Source organism: Canis lupus, chromosome 37 (assembly GCF_011100685.1).
Source record: "Canis lupus familiaris isolate Mischka breed German Shepherd chromosome 37, alternate assembly UU_Cfam_GSD_1.0, whole genome shotgun sequence".
Classification (NCBI taxonomy): Eukaryota; Metazoa; Chordata; class Mammalia; order Carnivora; family Canidae; genus Canis; species Canis lupus.
Window position 1 is genome coordinate 29,701,804 of NC_049258.1, and position 17,370 is coordinate 29,719,173.

The window sequence follows — 17,370 nt, forward strand, 5'->3', positions numbered from 1 at the left end:
GCATAGTGAATTAGAAAAATGAAAGAGAAAATGACTTAATGAGATCAGGATAACAATAACACCCTTTATATTATCAAAAATATAAACAAACATTCCCTACCTTTCCCACACCTCCCCCCCTTTCTCCATGGAGACTCCTGTCTTGGCCCTCAGGGGTCTAAGAGTGACAAATAGCCCTAAGGCTTGGAAGCAAATACACACTTTGGGCTGGGAAAACAAACAAACTTTGATTTACACAGAGCCCAAGGGTTCAGATTTCCTCTCACCACTTCTAGAATAGGATTATATTCTTAATAATTATGCCTGGCTTCTACCCAGACTAAAGGGTTCAACAGTTGCCTTTTCTATGGCCAGAACCATCTTTGCATGGTTCCCACTCTCTTCTTTCATCTATACTTCTGTTCTCTTCCTTTTCCCCAACCTTGTACTTATTTTTCAGATCATTTGGCCCCAGACTTTTGGTCTCCATTTCCAAAAGGCTGTTTTCTTACTGACTTCCTCTTGACCATCCTTTGGTGGCAGGTGGTCCTTTGGGATTGACGACCGAAACAGTTTTCCTTATCCCATAGTGGTGGGAAGAGGGGGTGTGACACCAGACTCATGAGGCAGATCCAATGACTTTCAGATTAAATTGGCTGCTACCATAGAGGCCTGAGGCAATTCTCAGAACTCCAGTGTCTCTGCTATCATTTATTTATTAAATTCCTCACTCATTCATGCTTTCTATCTCACAACAAACGGCTACATGCCTCCATTTGTCAGGGCTCACAGATAAATAAAAGCAGAACTTTCTGTCCTCTTTGGAATGTTTCCTCCTCTGTTCACTTAGTTAACTCTTATTCATACTTTAAATTCCAGCCCAGTAATCACCTCCCCCCAAAATCCTTCCCCAGCCTATAATTTTTGTTTGGCATTAATGAAATCTTTTTCCTTAATTTCACTTAACACAGTCCATGCTTTTATTTTTTGATGGGGTCTTTTGGTTGTTGGTTTTCTCCACTAGACTCTAACCTGGATGTTCGTTTTGCTCACCACTGACCATTCAATATCTAGCAAGTATTCAAAAAACAGTTTATATGACGTATGTAGACTGAGGAGGTTAGTCAGAAGATGATTGGAGTGTTCGGTATGACGGCAGAGTAAGCACTGGTGTTCCTCTAGTGTGGGTTAGGTTGTGGGGTAGGTAGGATAAGAAAAAACTTCCAGAAATGATCCTTGAACTGAGCCTGAGATTGTGAGGCGGTGGCCCAACAAGGAACACAGGAGTGGAAGCCTGTGGTGACAGCATTCCAAGTTGAGGTGACACTTTGAGCCACACTGGAAATGGGAGAGAACATAGCTGCTGCTTGAGTAAAGGCAGAAATCTCAGTGACTCTGAGGTACGAAGTGCAAGCTGGGAGTGGACCTTGGGCGGTTAAGACTAGACCTGTAGACTGAGGACCCATCCTGTAGGCGTTACATGCTATGCTCAACAATTCTGACCTCCTCCAGCAGGCGAGGGGGAGACCACTGAAGTATTTTCCGTCGTGTAGAGGCACGAGGCAGACATGCCCCCTGCTCGGATGGGTGTGTGGGTCCTGGCCTGCGTCAGGCTACTGGAGGAAGGTCAGGAAGCTCCTTATGCAGCCAGTTCTGGAAGCAAGTTGCCAGGAGAAGTAGGAGTCCCAGAAAAGATGGGGAGGCTGTTGCCTTAGCGCTCTGTAGATGTGAAGGAAGAAATCTGGTTACGATTAATAAAGGAACAATTTTATTTTTACCTCAAAAGCCAGGAGTTTAGAAACTTATCTTTTATTTTCTGGGGTTGAGGGGGGAATGTAGTTTGGGAGCTCGGATGACACATAGGAGACAGGAACCCGCAAAGACAGGCATCGCTACCCTTTTCTCCCTTGGAGTGACGTTCAGCGATTATGCTTCACTTTATGTACCGGTCAATGGGACCAGCCACTTTTTAGTCTTATCATGATGCTTGGTGTTTTAGCAAATGCACACAAAAGAAATTCTAAGAAAATGATATACCAGAGAAGGAATTAACGTTGTGTTTTACCATGGAAATAATTTATGACTCAATCATCATGGTTTAATTAGGACTCCCTTGAAGTTTATCCTTCTGGGATGTCTGAACGCTTGGTTTTCATTCTTTTAAAGAATTCTTTCCCGTTTACTTGTGGACTTTTGACTTTACCACTTGCCAAGCAGCCTCTTTCCTCTTAGCTCGGAATTACCTTAAATCCTCCCCCTCAGAGCCGGGGAACCCTAACCCTGTTTTGGCTCAGGAGCCTCTCCAATTTCTTCAGCTGGAGAAGGGATCCCGATCTGTGAAAGTACCTGCCCAAACTCATTTCATTCTTAACATTCCCAAATGTCCCACCGGCCTCTGCCAAAGGAGAGGCAACACCCCACAGGGGCAAAGCCGGGGGATGTGCTTCCCGTGGTGGAATAGGAGCCAGCTCTTTGTGTGGGGCTCCCTAAGTGGGCTGGCAATATGTGGTCCGTTCTAGAAGAAATTGTGAAATGAATGACCTTTGGCTTTTCCTCACATCTTCATTTGTCCCCAGACTTTGTTCCCTGTCCATGTTAGCTTCATTTGTCATCAGTCACACAGCCTTGCCCTGGAAAGACCCTCGATTTAAAATAATAGAATCTGATTGGAACTCTCGCTTCTAGTCCAAACCAGATGGACATTGTGTCAGGTCCTCCCAGGACTTTCCCCTCATTCATAAAAGCAGAATCCAGCATGTTGGCTGTGAGAATTGGACTTCGTGGTACATTTACAGGTACTTTGCAAACTGTAGAGTGCCTATTAAGATGAAAGATATTGTTAGTGGTGATACCCAAAGCCAGAACCTGCTAGACTGCTTCTACAATCTTCCCCTATTTCTCCTCAGTTGCCACAGAGGCATTTAGCCTGGAGAAAATTTCTCTGTCTTGTGTACTTGTTCCTATTCTCCCTTCTTCCCCAGCTGGTCCTGTACAACCCCTCCCTTCAGCTCATGTTTTCTGCCTTCAGTACTGTGCCTAGATATTCAGATAAAGTCATGCATCTCAAGGAACTAGTAAAAAGAAGAAGGTAGTGTGGTATAGTGTGTGCATTGTGATGCACTTATGTATGTCGGATAAGCCTCTATACATGAATGAGGCCTCCCCTAGTAAAGGAGGGTTTACCCGGTGGGATGCTATGTGAAGGACAGGAGGCTACAGATGTCCACGTCTCTCCCTCCTTCTGCTCCCTTACTTGTTTTGTGATTTAAGCCAGCATTTACAAAGGTGTTATAGAAGAACAGAGAGATCAAAGTGTGGGATAGTCTGGGTTAAACAAGTCAGCTAAATTTCTTTGCTACGGGATTAATGTGCACTGGGAATATACAGGAAGGGCATTTATGTATCTTTTTTTTCAAACTTATTTGACCAATGAATGCCTTTTATCCCCCCCCAAAATGAAGCATCTAGGTGACTAGTACTTTACGGTGTGCACTTGGGGCAATTCTGCCTTTAGCAAATTCTGAAAAACGGAATAATGATCACAGGCCCCAGGGTAGCTATCAGGATTAATTGAAGTAAGCAAGGGCTCTGGGTACTGAAGGCTTAAGTAGCATTGTCTCAGCCTCTGAGAGCTCTTTAAGGGCGATGCCTGAAAAATGTCATGGTGTCGACAAACGGGCAAAGCAATCTCTGTTGGACTCTGAACAGGAAGCGATTCCTCTCACCTCCCTGAAAAGGGCCTAACAAACCTTGCCCATCTCCAGCACCTTGGTGAAGCCTCCCCCCGATCAGACCTGGGGGACACAAAATGAAGACAAGATTTCAGGGCAGAGAGCACAGGTTAATATAGACTGAAGACTTTGTGATGATACTAAGGACTCTCCAGCAAGAAGGAGAGCTTGGGAGACAAAATATGGAACATTCGAGAAAGGATACAGATGGGACTCACACAGAGCCTTAGCCATGCTGGTTAAGTTGGAAGCCAGCTCTTTAGTGAAAAGGAACTGAAACCCAATACAAAACCCATTGTCCCTCCTTCATAGTTTCTCATGTGTGACCATGTTCAAGACACAGAACTTGTTCTCATCTGGGGCATGAGATCGGTCATCCTCAGTTGTCATCAATGGTGTTTATCTGTATCATAAATCTCAAAGTAAGATTCCTTCACGTGCTCAGAAGTGAGTATCTGGTATGACTTGACCTTTTAGACTGGCATCCACCGAGGGAAAAAACAGGTTAGCAGTGCCCACAGAATGTCGTTTTTAAATTAATAACATCAGTCACAGAAGGCGTATACTAGATGGTATACCCTGTACTCTAATGTATTATCTCATTCATTCATCTGCTTGCTTCACAATATTCTTTGAGCACTGATTCCATGATATTCTTTGAGCACCTTTTCTCCGATGGGCTCTGTGATAAGTGCTGAAACTCAAAGTGAACACAACAGACAAGATCTTGACTCTCATGAGCCTATGTTCCGGTAATGGAAAATATTTTTTATTTAATCCAAAAGGAAGGACAGAAGGAAAATCCTCCATCCCCTCTAGTCAGCCTATGTCATCAGCATTATGATCTCTTAAAGGCCTAGCATTTATCCTCTGGTCCAAAGGTTGACTCTAACTTAAGATTTCCAGGTGGTTCCATGTGATGTTCTGTCCCATGTCCACATGAGTGGACAGCAGCCCTGAGTCAGGCTTCTAAGGTATTTGGAAAGGTGACTTCAGAGCACTCAGCTCTTTGCAGGTAAGTGCCGGTTTTGCCTGTAAAGACCTGTTTTGCAGTGAAAGATCACATTTACTTTTTGTTCTCTTGGGCAGAGTCTTTACTCTGGGAGACAAGGCCCCTCTGCCCTGATTTGAGTGGAAGTTTGGTCCAGATCTACCCAAGATGAATGACCAGTCCCAAGCAAGTGAGCATGTTGGACTGTGAGTCAGAGTCCCATTGAGGAATGTTCCTGGTACAGTTTACTTCCCACCTCTTGGTGTTAAATACAAGTGGATACATTTTTTTTCAAGATTTTATTTATTTATTCATGAGAGACACAGAGAGAGGCAGAGACACAGGCAGAGGGAAAAGCAGGCTCTCCCATGACGAGCCTAATGTGGGACTTGATCCCAGGACCCCAGGGTCATGCCCTGAGCCGAAGGCAGACGCTCAACCACTGAGCCACCCAGGCGCCCCTACAAGTGGATACTTGAGCTGAGATGTCTCTGAAGAATCTACTGATTACTAGCGTGTGACTAAAAAGCCTAACATTCCATTCTGTGCTATCATTTTTCCTTTGTATACAAGTTGTCTAGACTATAGTAGAAATGGATTCAAGTTTTTTTTTATTAATTATAATCGTTATTAGGAAGAGAACTATAATAAATGGACAAAAGGTGATGCCAACAGTCCTTTAGAAGTTCAGATATCACAGAAAGAAAAACATTGTTTTAACTTTCCAGATGGGACAGCAAAGCAGATAAAAAAGAAAAAAAAAAGGAAATGAATGATTGCAATAAATGGCAACTTGACAAATGGCAGATATTTCCCATAAATTTGATCTTTATAGGATTCAATGACAAGCACAGAGATTTAGTACGATTGTGAAAAATTAAGGGGCCTGGGAAAATAATAAGAAATGCTCACAGCCCTCAGGGATGCGTCTCAGTCTGAGTGGGTTTTTCCTCGTGCTATTCTGATACCATTTGCTATCAATTTTCTTTTCATTAATATGTGAAATATTGCATCGGTATAAATGGCTTATTGACTCGTCTTATTTGTTCATTTGTTCATTCATTCATTCATTCATTCACTCACCAGATAGGAGAGCACCTCCTAAGTCCAAGGCACTGAGATCAGAGTCTGCTTTCAGAGAGTTTATAAACTAGAAGGGGAAATAAAACATCACTTTGATATACGTGATTCCTTGATATACAATGAAAAATATGCAGGAAAAAATAATTGGAATATAAAGGAGAAACACATGATGGTTTCACATTCTCATTTCTGCTTGAGTCCTTCCTCTGAGATCACAGTCAGCACAGGGCATAAGGTCATGGCTCTGTTTTGTTTAGCCATCGAGGGCAACACTGGGCTTGATCTCACAATCCTGAGCTGAAGACCTGACACTTGCCCGACCAAGCCCAAAGGTCATGGTTTTGTACCGGACAGGATAGGCTGACTCAGTTCTCAGCTGTATCATTGACCAGCTGAGTCACTTTCAGCAGATTATTTACCCCTTTTAATCTCAATTTTCCCATATGTAAAATGGGGATGATATTATTACTAACAATAAGAATGGTACCTCCTTCTAACGTTGAGAACTGAAGGAGACAGTGATTCTAAAGCAGTTAGCAGAGTGGCACCTAGTAAATTAAATGCTAAATAAAACGAATTACAGGTTTATCAAGACTTACTGTCCCTCCTGACGTCCCTTTCTACATTGATGACATTCTTATTTCCCTGGTCATGGAGACCTCGGGAACTTGCTCTCTTTTTTTCTCTTTCACCTTGTACATCTAACTGCCAAGCTGTGTGTGGATTGTTTCTGCTCGAGGTCCCTGCACTCGCTTCCTTCATTTCCATGCTCCCACCTGATCTGGGCCATCATTTTAACATTGACTACCAGCTGACTTTTTGGAGGGTACCTGTATTTTCTGCACTTGTATTATTTTCTTTATCTATAATAACACCTGTATGAGGTGGCCCATTTACACAAGGGAAACTAAAGCTTAAAGAGGTTGAATGCTCAGCTCAAGATCACAGAAGTACGGGAACCAGGGCTGGACCACACCTGTTTGCTCAGTGTGTCCCTATTTTCCAGCCTCCAGCTCCACTTGTCAAAATCTTTTCCAAGAAGGTAGATTCCTGGCTGTCTCAGTGAGACGGACACACAATAGAACATACTGCTTGAAAATCCAGGCAACAAAGCTTGACTTTCTGAGTTCAAGTCCTGATCTACCATCGACGAGCCATGTGACTTTGAATAAACAACTTGTCCCCAGTTTTTTTCAATTTTGTTTGACTTTTTGAAATATAATTAACAAATAAAATTATAAGATATTGAAAGTGTACACCATGGCTATTTATGGCTATTTGATATCATACATACATGGTGAAAAGATATTTACTCTCGAGTTAACACGTTCATCACTCAACATATTTACCTTTGTGTGTGTGTGAGAGCGTCAAGTTCTATTCTCTCAGCAATTTTCATTACACATTATTATCAACTATAGTCACCATGTTATATATTAGACCCTCAGACCCTATTCATCTTATAAGTAAAAGTTTGTTCCCTTTTACTAGCTTCTCCCTGTTTCCCCCACACCCCAGTCCCTGGCAACCATCATTCTACTCTCTTTTTCTATGAGATCAGCCTTTATTTTGTTTTATTTTAGAATCTATCTATCTATCTATCTATCTATCTATCATCTATCAATCATCTATCTATATCTGTCCATTTATCCACTGACAGGCACGTAGGTGGTTTCCATACCTTGGTATTATAAATCACACTGCAGGGTATGTGGGAGTATAGATTCCTTTTTGAGATGGTGATTTCATTTCCTTTGGAAATATACCCAGAAGTGAGATTGTGGGATCATATGGTAGTTCTATTTTTACTTTCTTGAGGAACCTCCATATTGTTTCCCATAGTGACTATACCAGTTTACACTCCCACCAATAGCATGCAAGGGTTCCCTTTTCTCCCTACCCTTGCTGGCACCGGTTAGCACTTAAAAGATACCTAAACAGGTGTGAGATTATATCTCATATTGTGGTTTTGATTTGCCTTTTCCTGATGATGAGTGATGTTGAGCCCCTTTTGGTTTACCTGTTGGCCATCTATATGTCTTTGGAAAAATGTCTTTTCAAGTCTTCACTCATTTTTTTGATTAATTTTTTAAAATATTGAATGATATGAGTTCTTTGTATATTTTGTATATTAACCTCAAGTCAGATATGTGGTTTGCAAATATTTTCTCCCATTACAAAAATGACCTTTTTATTTCTTTGATGGTTGCCTTTGTTGTGCAGAAGCTTTTGAGTTTGATGTAGTTCTTCAACTTTAGAATGGAAACTATAATCATTACCACTCCAGAGAGTTCTTGTAAAAATTCAAAGAAGTAAAATAAAGTGTCGAGAAAAATGTATGTAACCACTTAATATCTACCTATGTTCAAGGAAAAGAACAGATTATTTTTTTCCTGTTTTTGCCTCATCATTGACCTAGCACAGTGGCTTGGGCATAATAAGCACTCAAACCACAGGTTGATTAATATGAGAGCTGTGGTGTTTTTCTGAATAAATTAAGGACGTTATGCAATTAATAGTGAGAAAATCTTAGGATATCAATAGGAAAACTATAAAAGCCTAGTAAGTGAAGCCTTTTAAATTAATGTGTTGTCTTTTTCCTGGCTAATCTTTTAGATGAATGATTTTTTTTTAAGTAGTAAATAAATGTGGTGCTAACTAGCCAGAGATTATAAAATTTAATCTACTCCAGAACTGGTTTGTTTGTTTGCTTGCTTGTTTTTAATTGTTTAATTAATTGAATTGGTTTAATTGAACCGATCCTCAGGCTATGTGTTAGAGCTGCTAAGCAGCTGGAATGGGGGAATTTCACCTGGAATGGGGGAAAAAGATAATATTAAGATTTTCATGGATACCCTTAAGTGACTTGACTGTACCTCTTGCCTTACTGGAACAACTGGGTATATCGTCCATCCCTGAACAGGTGAGAAATTGCTCAGTGAATGCTATTAGTTAGCTTTATTGTTTTGAGTGGTCACCAACAGCAGCACCTCCTGAAACCTTGTTATAAATGCAGCATCTGAACACCACCCTGAACTAAACAACAATTTGCATTTTAACAGGATCCCTGGGTGCTTAGTGTGTATATCAAAGTTTAAAAAGCTAGAGTCTAAAAATGTCTAGAGGATAAAGGAATAATAGGATTAGAAGTAGTGTTTCGGTTATATAACATGTTGTTTTCACCGATGTACATGGGGAAATACAGCTTCAATTTGTGAGATGGGAGAGATGAGGGTCTATACCTAGATCCTCTTCTGAAAATGAACCAACTTCTGGCATTTGAAAGCAACTGGACTGCAAAATGATACCACATTGTTCAAAATCTATACTCTACTACAAACTGTGATCATTGGCCAGATTGGAAAAGACGCTCCTGCCTCCTTGTTAATTTTCAGGAGAAGCTCAATGACTAGGAAGCACACCAACCTGGCCAAATTGTGCAAAGGGCACACCTAATACGTTAGGCATGAAGACTGCAGAGTGAGTGAGGTTGCTGAGTGGTTATAGCTCAGAGAAGACTCGTGTATAAAAATTGTACCCATTCAAAGATGTTTTTAAAACTTCAGGAAACACTTGTTCTGGGCTCTTAAGACTATTGGAGAGGGACATCTGGATGGCTCAGCAGTTGAGCATCTGCCTTCGGCTCAGGGCATAATCCCGGGGTCCTGAGATCGAGTCCCATATTGGGCTCCTTGCAGGGAACCTGCCTCTCCCTCTGCCTCTCTCTCTCTCTGTGTCTCTAATAAATAAACAAATCTTAAAAAAAAAAGACTATTAGAGATTACAGGGCTTTAAGCAACTGTAATTTACCTACTGTGGATACATAATATTTGGCTAATAGAAGTAATGATGAAACTTTCTTCTAATGCAACGGTGCTAGCCTGCTTGGTGACTGAAGAATTTGTTCTGGTTACAATTTGGGCTAGGTGGCAAGTAAAAACACAAAACAGTTAAACTTGAATTTAAAATAATCTGGGGATAATTTTTTAGTATAAGTCTATCCCATGCAATCTTTGGGTCATTTTATATGGCAACCCAAGTTCCAGCTTATGGGACTGGATGCTAAAGATTTACCTAGCATCTTATATGAGAATTGTATCCAAGAGAAGTATGTCACCTCCATGCTTTCCTTAAGGACCTGCCTTTCTGGCAAGATGATTACACAGCTTGTTTTTGAACCAACCTTAGAGATCCTCAGTCTTGTTTTTCTGAGTTTCAAAAAGATTAAGTGACTTGCCCAGGGCAACAGGGCTGGTTATTTCGGGATCTGCTTTCTCTCACATGAGTCATTTTGAATAATGGAAACTTGAACCTCAGGGTACTAAATTTGACGTAGAAACTGTTCTTATGAATGATCTACAAGTAATGAGAGGGAGGAAAATGACAAGCAAAACAAAGTAGGGAAGTAATAAAACTAAGCATGGATTATGGAGACAAATATACTAAAAATTTTGAAATATGTGTTACATTGAGGTTGTCATAATAGTTGAAGCACTTAAACTTTTTTGTGTTGAAGCTATGAAACATGAATGGAATTTTGTTGACTATTTTAAAAAATGTATTAATCGAATTACTCTGAATGTGTCTTTTACTCACTGCATTAAAGACACAAGGGGTTTGTAATTAGAAAAATGTCACTGAACCATAAAATCTGAGCTGCACAGAAGTAAATACTGTTATCCTGGGACTGTACAAAAAAAAAGAAAAATTTAGCTGAAAGTAAGACCTAAGATCCTAATTAATAATTTACATAAACAATTTTTAATATATAGAAATCAGTTCAAGAGGAAGAAAATAACAGGAGTTGCCTATTGAAATTCCAACATTTTTGAGCCCTCTTCTGGCCAGTAAATGGTGACAGAAAATTCAAAGCCAAATAACATCTGGAGTATAACAAAGATACAAAAAACAATAATAAATGTATTTGTGCTTGAAAAGAAAAATTAAACAAAATTGTTTCACTGGATCTGATGAAAAATTTCTCTAACCGAAAGACTTCATTTTCTCCATCTCCTATCTGCTTTATGTGTGAATAGGGAAAACATGCAATAATCTTGAGAGATACTTCGAAGCAATAAGTAAGCCTTTTTTTCTTTTGTGGCAGGAGGAGAGGAAGGAATGCATTTGTGTCTAAACATCAATGAAATTGGATGATATGAATTCCAGAAGCAATGTCTTGTCATTCGGCTTTATAAATAATTGTACTTTATTGGGTGTTACCTTGGCTGTATACCATCAAGATCCTCTTTTGTGTTCCTTTTAGACACTAATTTGGGGAATTATGGATGCCAACGACCTTAACTAGTAGAACCAAAACCAAAGCCAAAAGCTCATCAATAAATGGAGCAAAATTGCCTTGTATTTCTGATCCTTAAGTCATTCTACAATTCACCAGCCATCTAGAAACCACACCCCAAATAATATCCAACTCCGCCGAGTACAGCCTCACACAGATGTTTCTGGGACTACCCAGCATTTAAGGAGTCCTCCAGCAGGCAATGGTTTGTGCTGGCACTAACTCCCAATCTTGTGACCAGATTGGGATAGTAGCACTTGTGTTGGAGTGGTAGGGTCAGTGAAGATGCATATTTCCATGAAGAAATGTATTAAGAATATTTTACTGAGTAAGGTGCACACCTTGCCACAATTGTCTTTTGAGATTTTACGTCTCTGAATTTGAAAATATTAAAACCTTAAAATATTCTATTAAAGGTAGTGAGATTGTGGCAAAACAATTTGATTGCAAGAGCCCCACTGTGAATTTTTTAGGGGTTAAATTCAAGGAATTATTGAATTCCTTATTGCCTTGAAAGACGGCTACTATAGAAGTAAATTCAAAATGAACATGTAAGAAAGACAGAGTCAAGGATTTTAATAATTGGTTAGTAGCAGACACTTCTAATAAAACTAAGGAAGACATCAGAAAGCATCAGAAACTGTACAATTTCACAGAGTGAAGAAAGAGAAAATAAGTCTGGTTCTTGACTTTGTTGATGTTAAACAATGCTTAAAATACACAAACTTTACAAAAAAAACACAAACAACAAAATTTTTTTTTACAAACAACAAATTTGAGGCATCATAACCAGAATGAGTTTAAATAGAACAGATCTTCCTTTGAAAGACTATTTGCCAAGACGAGTCTCATGAAAGCTCTTGGGGTACTATCTGTGTAGACGATACTGCCTTTCTCTAATAATTATCAATTTTTTAAAAAGAGAGAAAAAATGTTCTAAAATCTGGGCATAAGCTAGACTTAAAATATGATAGTGAAGAGACTTCACTTGAGGTTGCTGTGGTCTCCCCTCTCTTTACACTGGCAGTGACACCTCTTCTCGCTCAGGATAACATTAAGGGATAGCCGTCTTGTATCTACTAAATAATGTCACAGTATAAATGAAAATGAAAGTGAATTTGATCTTGGCTATATCAGGATCCTTAAACTGAATTCTAAAAAGAAGGAAATTCAGTTGAGTGCAATCAAATATTTTTATAAAAATGCCCTGCTAGAGACGTCGGTACGTTGGGTGTGTGTGCCTGAGTGTGCGTATGTTTTGGTGGCAGAGGAATGTCAATGAAAAGTAAAATATGGGGGAAATGGCCTCATTCAATCAACCTGAATTATCTAACATAATTTCACATCAAGTAGAAAGAAATGGACTTGCACACAGGCAAAGAGACCTTAAGGTCTTGGAAGACTTGACATGGTTTTTAAAGAGTAATTATGTAAATGACAAATTCCATAAAGCTCCAGACGAACAGTTGGATTTCTCTCTTTATTTAATTCCTTCCCTAAAATATAATACAAAGACCAAGAAAGCCCCAAATTTCCCAGCTAGTTTCATTAAAAGTTGAATTTTTTTTCAAAAGTCATCAGGCCTGAGATATTAGATCCTTCACCATGAACTTTGCATGGCCCCCATGACTTCTTCTGAATTTATAAAATATATTCTCCCTATATACTGAAGAAACATTTCGTGAGAGACCACTGTGTTCCAGGCACCATGGTAACTGCTGTAGGATATTTTTTGTTTGCTTTTGACAGAGTTGGCAATTCCTGGAAAGCTCTCCCCATAAATTCTGGCAATTTTCTCCTTTTAATTATCAATTTTCTTCTTTAATCATCAACCTTATGGGAGTGACTAAGCACATCAGAAACTTAAGGTCTCAGATAACATTTCCATCGCTATTCAGATCATCCCCAAGCACCCAGAGTGTTGCCATCTGATAGGAATTCAAAAGAGAGAAACCATTTTTACCACAGACTTAATAAAGCAAAATACAGGTAGAAGGCTACATCCCTGCATAGGATCCTTGGGGACATTCCATGAAAAATATACCCTTTTTTGCAGTTGTTTGCAATTTTTTTGTATCTGGCTCAAGGTTTCCCTTACTAGTATGTATACCTGAGAAGTCTCCTCCTTGAGAATGAATCATATCCTGTTTTTGTAACGTGGTGGGGTGTTTGGAAGAATATGAACACATATATGTATTATAATACACACACACAGTGGAAATATCATTCAGCCATAAAGGGAAAGGAAATCCTGCCATTTGTGACAAGAGGAATGCAAGTTGAGGACATTATGCTAAGTGAAATAAGTCAGATGGAGTAAGAAAAATACCGTAAGGTCTCACTTATATGTGGAATAAAAAAAAAAAAAAAAACAACTCATAAATACAGAGATAAGATTAGTGGTCGCCAGAGGCAGAGGCTGGATGGTGAGTAAAATGGACGAAAGTAGTCAAAGGTACAAACTTCCAATTATAAAATAAATAAGTCCCGGGGATGTAATATACAGTGTGGTGACTATAGTTAATAATACTTATCTTAAAAGTTTCCATCACAATTTGGAAAAAAAATTATAAGTATGTGTGGCAGTGGGTGTTCACTAAACTTATTGTAGTAATCATTTTGCGATTTATACAATATTGACTCATTATCTTGTACATCTGAAACTAATGTAGAAACAGTATAGCTGTGATCCAGCTCGAGGCGAGAATGCATTTACTTCCCATCACCACTGAGGGCCCGTATCAGAAGAAGGGAAGAAGCATCTGCATCCCCAGAAGGTCCAGGAACTTACGCAGGGAAGGTAAAGCATGGATTTTATGGTCCAAGCATTGGCAAACTGGATTTCAAAGCCCTTCTGGCAAGTAAGTGGAAGTGATGCTCAGCAGAATGCCCCTGGCACTTCCAACATAAATGTACTGGAGGAGAAGCTTGTAGTTCCAGCCCATAGAATTGTAGCTATGTGCTCCCGCCAATCGCATCCTTACTGCGTCGAGCAAGCTGAAGAACCGTAAGCAGAGGCTCTGACTCAAGGGGACTCACCCAACCGCACAGTAAGATATACTAGAAGGTTGTAAAAGCTGTATGACATAGTTAAGGAAGACATAAATAAAGAGAATAGAAATAAACTGAAGGATATGGAAAAAATTAGAGAGGCAGGTAGGGTAGTAAATACTTGGAGTCTGGGCTCTGGAGCTAGCCTGATTGGGTTTGAGTCCTGGCTTGCTCTGTGACCTTGTCTAAGTCATGAAAAGCTTCTGTGCTTATCTCTTTCTCAGTAAAATTAAGATAATAATAGCACTCCTGGGGTGGAGAGGAGAGGGTTAATACAGGAAAAACCACTTACCAGAGTTCCCTGAACACAGTTATCCTTCCCTCAGGGGGAGCTATCATTATCTGGTGAAAAAAGTAGCACTTTCAGCAAGAGAACATGATGATTTGTTTGGTGAAAGGTGTTGTGACCACTGGCTGAGCGTATGGGAATAAATGTTAGCTCCTGTCTGAATATTCTATACCAAAATAAAGTCCAGCTGCATTAGGAAACATACAATTGGAGAAAAAAATATAGGTCAATATTTAAATGATCTGTGGTAGAAAAGACCTTACTAAAAAAATTAAAATAAAAAATAAAATAAAATAAAAACAACAGGAAGAAAACCAGAAGGGAAAGGAATATGGATAGAATCGATTATATTAAAAAGTTGAAGTTTCAAAACACAATAAACAAAGCAAAATGAAAACCAACCTACCCTAAAAAAACAATAGAAGATAAATAATAAACTAAGAAAAATATTTGCAATTACTAAGGCAGGCCAAGGTGTACTATACTCTTATCTCGAACACGATTATATATTATCCATATAGTAGAGCAAGAATATATTATAATCTCTATGCTGTTATTATAGAATAAATAAATCTTACATGTCAATTAATGTAAATCAGTAAATAAAAGCTTAACCCCTCAGCCAGAAAAATAGACATACAACATTATGAATAAGTCATTCATAAAGAAAAAATATAAATGGACAAAAAAAATCCAGGAAGAAGGTGATGAACCTTTTATTTTTTTACATTTAAATTCAATTTGCCAACATAAATACCCCGTATTAATCCCATCAGATGCCCGACACCCAGTGACCCTATCTCCCCCACCCCCCTTCCACAACCCTGTGTGTTTCCCGGAGTCAGGAAAACTCTCACAGTTTGTCTCCCTCTCTAATTTTTCCCACTCAGTTCCCCTCAAGAAGGTGATGAGTCTAATGAGTCATCAAAGGGATGTGATTTAAAATGAGACAGCATTTTTCACTTCTCAAATTGGCAATGATTTTTATTTGTTTTGTTTGTTTTATGTTTCAAGTTTTTATTTAAATTCTAGTTAGTTAACATATAATGTAATATTGGTTTTAGGAGCAGAATTTAGTGACTCATCACTTACATACAACATCTAGTGCTCATCACAAGTGCCCTCCTTAATACCCATCAGCATTAGCCCATCATCCCCTCCCGCCAGCGACCCTATTTGTTCTCAATGGTTAAGAGTCTCTTACCCTGTGCCCTTCCCTCCCTTGCTCTCTTTTTCCCCCTCCTTCCCCTATGTTCATGATTTTTAAAGGACCACAACAGTAATGGGTGAGGCTGCAGGAAACAGGCTGTCTCCCAAACTCTTGCAGAAGTTTGAATTGGCTCCACCTCTCTGTAGCGCAAATTTTTAAAAACTACCTGATGTACATAACCTTTGACCTCACTTTTATAGTTCCAGGAATTAAATTTAAAAAGATATTCTGAGATGTGAAAAGAAAATAAATTTAACTAGAGAGATACTTTTGCAGCATTTTTAATAATAACAAATCATTCAAACCACCTTATGTATCATGTTACTGGTTAAATAAATATTTATACATCTTTGGTGGCCTGGAGAATGAACGTCACTGTTCTCCGACTCCAAGGAGTGTAGTTGACCAGGGGCCCCCAGCCGTGATGCTCTGAAATGCATCCCCTGCTTGTGGCGAACTGGAGAAATACAACATCCACACAATATATTTTTTTCACACAATATTTTATGATGTAGACATCCAGATAATGAGGCAGAAGAACATATAATGACTTAGATGTTCCACCTACACAGAGGATACGTGCATACACACACGTGCACACACACGGGTTAACAAATATGTATATGGTGATCTCGTTAGGAGAAAAGGTACATAAGTCTATGCATAGACACAAAATATTAATGTTGTTCCTTCAAAGTGAAATTAGGAGTTCTTTTTATTTTCTTTTTCTCACTTATCCAAATTTAATTTTTGCTCTGTAAGAGATATATATTACTTTATAAAGAAAAAATATCTTTATAAAGATTTTAAAATGTTAACGTGTTTCTTTTTGTTAGTTAACTTTGACTTCTATTTTGCATTTTTATTCATGATCTAATATTAATTTCTTCTTTGGCAACTTAATTTCAGATGTGGAAAGTGAATTAGAACAAAGATTTGATGTCTCTTATGCATGAATGCTGGTCCTCAAAAGAGTCATTCCCAAGGACTTCATTAAGCTGTTAGATTAGAAGGGTGGTGTTAGGGGTGCATATTTTCTTTAAAAAGTCTTTTTACGTTGTTGTAAAGTCGTCTTGACCGTAAACAACATGGCATGCATCATGCAGCCAACGAGATGACATTCACCAGACTCTGGGATTTTCCTGCCCGGCTCTCGGGATTTGAGCTCAAGCACAGACTGTTCTCCTGGCTGGGACAGAGCTCTGATCTTTGGCTTCCTCTTGTCACCTGGAGTCAAGTCGCTTCCCACTCACGGCCTTGGGCGGGGGGGGGGGGGCGGGAGCCCCCGGGCCAGAGTGTGGGTGTCCTCCTAGCTTACCCATTACAAGGAATCCTGCCTTCCCCCACACCCCGACTCCCACCCTAGGTGCTTCTGAGAGGTGATTTTACTCTTAATGGTGAGAATCAGACATTCCATCCTCCTATGTTATTTTCTGTCAAAATGGGTTTTCTAAAAATTCTTGCTTAGTTCTTTACAGCCATGACAGACTGTAAACAGTCCATCTGGATAGTCTCACGTGACATGTCTTTCATTAAACATCTGAAGACAGATTCCATGTGACCTGGAGATGCCTCACGAATGGCCCCTTAAACTATTAAGAACACCTAAGGGCCCATGCTTACCAGGGAATGCATGTACCCATCCAGCCTTGTGCCTCCACTTCCTAGTGGAAAGGAAGGGATTTTTTTTTCTTTTTAGCTCCCTCTGGCTGGCTTCCCACAAACCCCTGCTTATCACTC